General features: G+C 44.4%; 1 non-coding gene across 1 annotated transcript; it reads right to left on the bottom strand.

Moving 5' to 3' along the window:
- Positions 1-251: 251 nt before the first annotated feature.
- On the bottom strand, positions 252-358 carry LOC130507557 (small nucleolar RNA R71). The gene has a single exon (XR_008942362.1). It is a non-coding gene; the product is annotated as a small nucleolar RNA R71 (small nucleolar RNA).
- Positions 359-4,194: the final 3,836 nt, after the last annotated feature.

A 4,194-nucleotide genomic window follows, 5' to 3' on the forward strand; every position in this document is an offset into this window, starting at 1 on the left:
TGCAGCGAAAAGTGTTCTCTGGTTTTTCTGCAGAAATTCCAATGGAGCATATTGAGAATTTCAAAAAAGTCTGCAGTTTCACTCGTGCGAATGGTGTGCCACCAGACTACATCAAGTGCATGCTATTCCCATTCTCTCTTGATGGAAAAGCTGCACGGTGGTTGAACTCTCTCCCTACCGGCTCTCTCACTTCGTGGGAACAGGTCCGATCATCGTTCCTCAACCATTTCTACTCTAAGGCGAGAACAACTACATTGAGGAACAAGATCACCTCATTCAGACAGCTCCATGATGAGCCTTTTTGTGACGCATGGGAGCGCTTCAATGACTACCAGAGAGAATGTCCTCACCATGGATTTGATGATGATTACCTCCTGGGCATTTTCTATGATGGGGTGGACTGGAAATACCAAGGTGCTCTAAACTCTTCGAGCAATGGAGACTTCATGACTCAGACCACTGATGGAGCGCTCCAGCTGATTGAGAACATGGCAGCTAGCTCAGCCAATGAGAATCAGGAGAGCAACCGCTCCAAGAAAGGGAACAGTGTACACACCCAGAAAATTGATGAGCTAACAGCTAAGGTCGATCAGCTACTGCAGAACAACCAGGCACAAGGATCTGGGTATCAGAACACCACCCCGCAGAGCAATCAGCAAGCTGTTCCAGCCGCGAGTGCTCCAACTGCAGGGAACAGTCCGCCGGATGATCTGAAAAATCTGAACATTATGATGCAGCAGATGCTCCAGAGCCAGCAACTTCAGGTCAAGGCACTGAATCAGGTTACCGTAGACATCAATACCAGGATGGACAGCATGTTCACTGAGCTGAATTCAAAATATGATACTGTGAGCAACCACATAAAGAGGATTAATGTTCAGCTTGCTCAAACTGCTGAAACTGTTAAAAGGCAGCAAGAGATCATTCGTGTAAAGAGTGTGATGAATCCTAGGGTTGAGCACTGTAATGCAACCGAGCAGAGCCGTGAGAAATCTGAGGAAAAACAAGCGGAACAACTGATCGTTGAGACTGTTCTGGGCGTAGAACAGAGAATAGAGCAGTCTGCTAGCTCTAGAGTGACTGCTCCCGCGACTTCTCCCGCGACTGCTCCGCGACTGCTCCCGCTCCCGACGGATCTACTGATATTCCACCAGTGCGAGTCTATGTCCCTAAGGTTCCCTATCCGATTCCACCTAGACACCTGAAGGTGTTGCCTAAGGTTGATGACCCTGGAAAGTTTGCTTTTCCATGTTCCATTGCTGGAGTAGAATTTGAAGAAGCTCTTTGTGACTCTGGATCTTGTGTGAATCTTGTCTCAAAAGCGATTGTAGAGAAGTTGGGCATTACTGAGGTTGAGCCTTCTAAGGTGACTCTGACTTTTGCAAACTCTTCCAGAGCAGTTCCTTATGGCACCATTCGCAACCTTCCTGTCCAAGTTGGGGACTGTGTTCTCCATACTGAATTTCAGGTTGTTGAGATGAACAAGGATCATGAGATGCCCTTGATCTTAGGAAGGACATTTATGGCTACAGTGGGAGCAATCGTTGATATGCCTAATAAGAGAGTCTCCTTCTCCCACATCAACAAGAATGTCTTCTATCAGGCTGTTCCCACCAGATTTCAGAAACTATACGCCTCTTGCATCTCGGTGTTCAGTGGAGAAAAGCTGAAGGTTGTTCCAAGGACGGAGCTTGGTAAAAACAGTGAGTTCAAAGAAGTCTTGAATGGAGATCCTCAAACTGATACCAAGAAACTCAGTGGGAATGCAAGGGTGAAAGAGAAAGTCCAGAAGAAAAGGGTCAAAGGAGATCCTACTATGACTTTGACACCTCACTGGTGTGATGAGAAATTCATTGAGTATGAGGTAAAGTGCAAGGGTACCTCTAAACCTTTCTCTAAAGTCAGAGTTATTCTCACTGATGAGCTGAAAGAGAAAGGAGAAGCTGATGTGAAAGGGTTGTTGAGCAGAGTTTTGAAGCTGGACATGTCTGATTGTGGAGCTTGTTTTGGAACAAGCCCTCATGCTCAACCCGACTGATCCCTGTCACCAAGTCAAGCTAGTGACTTTAACCAAGCGCTTGGTGGGAGGCAACCCACTGGTAAGTGTAAATATAACTTGGTTTTGTTTTTGTTTGCTTATTTTCGTTTTAGTTTATTGAGTTTCAGGTCAAAAAGCAGAAAAATTCGAGATACTTCGAAAAATTCTGGGTTGCAGAAACAGAGCTCCCTGTTCTGCAGGAGCCAAGAACAACCGCCCAGGTGAAAATCTGGCGACAGAACACCCAGAATTTTTCGGAGCACCCGCTCCAGGTAAGTATCTCGACCAAAAAAATTGTAAATTCTGGTTTTCACCTTCTCTCTGATTTATTTTCACACCGAGACGTTGTGAAGTAAGTCTGGGGGAGGGTCTTCGTCGTTTACTAACTCGTTTCTTTCTTTTGTTTTTCTCTTGAGTCAGTTTGAGTCAGTTTTTAGGATCGAGTCAGTCAAAGTTTTGTGGGAATTAGGACCTTATTCTGTGTTGGTCACTAACCACCTCGTGCTTTAGTTGTCTTATTCAGTGACCTTAGCAGTGGCGAAAGACACACATGTGGACCCGGAACACCCTGACATATCTCACTTGATTCTCCAGAAGTTCTCAGCCGATCAGGTTACACTGGGTAGACTTAACTCCAAATAACTTGAACCTAATCTTGACTGAAATTCTTCTTGTTATGGGCACTAGATCAGGGAAACGAGAACTACACTCAGGACTTCTTATTCTTTCTATCCATCTTGTTGTTCCTGAGTGGCTAGCTCATCATTAGCTAGTTCCAACCCTGAACCTTAGCCTTTATTCCACCTTCATGCATTTGTTTTTCAGTGTTATATGTGCAGATATGTGCAAAAAGGTCGGAGAGGAAAGGATCGACGCAGCCTCTTACTCGTTACTGCTGCACAGATTCAGCCAGAAGGAGAACAAGCAGATTAAGGGAGCAACCTCTCCATAACCAATGAGTTGTGCAAGAACACGGGTGGAGAACCAGAATGATTTGAACCAGAAGAACCACCAGTGGCAATCCAAACATCACATGCTACCTCCTTCTTCGTCACCCCACCATCTTATAAAAAAAAAAAAAATCTTTCATTTTATTGAGCATATGGTGATGGAGAAGGAGAATAATTCAGGATACACGAGCCATTGGGAAGGTCGAGCAGAAGAGTAGGTATCAATATGAAGGGATGAGGAGCAGACAGATGAGCGGAGCAGTCTGATGATTGTTCCCGAACGAAAAGAACAGTCGCTCCTGAGATAGCAGCTCTTGAGATAGGAAAACGAGTAAGGGGCTGTGGACATCAATGGAGCCGTCCTCTCACGACTATTTTGCGCGATATCCTGCATCCACTACGAAAAGTTGGTAGCCCCTAAACACTCTTTAGCTCCACCATAAAATTAGCCTGTTCCACACCTAGCCCGTCTACCCTGAATAGTGCCTGTGATGAGAAGCTCACGCTGCTCTTAAATGAATGTAGGGAGTTCTGTCTCGATAGTGTTGCTTTTTCAGGTTTGAGATGTAGAGTATGGAGCCGATTTTCGAACAGCAGTCAGTGGGGTTGTTGTAAGGGTGTGTTGTCATAGTTTTACTGCTTGTATGGTTCAGAGATTCGTGGTTAAGGTATGGTTGCTGAGAATAGGAGAGTTTCCACACTTTCAAACCTTTCTCCCTGTTCTTGATACTTGGCCTTGTTCGAGGACAAACAAGGATCTAAGTCTGGGGGAATGGTATGCTTATTGACAACATCTCGGGATTTGCCCTAATTATCCTCTTTTTCTCTCCCAGCCGCCTGTGGCTTTGATATATCATATTTTCTGTTTTCTCATTATCATACTACGCTATTCTAGACACAAGAAACCATTGGAGATTTTTAGATTATTGGATTTGCTTATTGTAAAGGGAGAAGGATCTCTCTCTCTCTCTCGTTTTAGAGAAGATCATCCTGAACCCTCTCTTTGTTTCTGTTATATTTATGCAGTATTATTCATCTATGAACTCTGTGTTTTCTCTGTTCATGGCTGAGTAGTCGGCTAGCTTGTCTAGGGTTCTAGGGTGTTGATTTCGTGAGCTAAACATAGATAAGTGAATCCATTGATTGTCTTCATTCATAACTGTTCTTACTGCTTGCATTAAACTGGCCGCTTAATGTTAGATCATA

This window comes from Raphanus sativus, unplaced genomic scaffold, assembly GCF_000801105.2.
Source record: "Raphanus sativus cultivar WK10039 unplaced genomic scaffold, ASM80110v3 Scaffold4780, whole genome shotgun sequence".
NCBI lineage: Eukaryota > Viridiplantae > Streptophyta > Magnoliopsida > Brassicales > Brassicaceae > Raphanus > Raphanus sativus.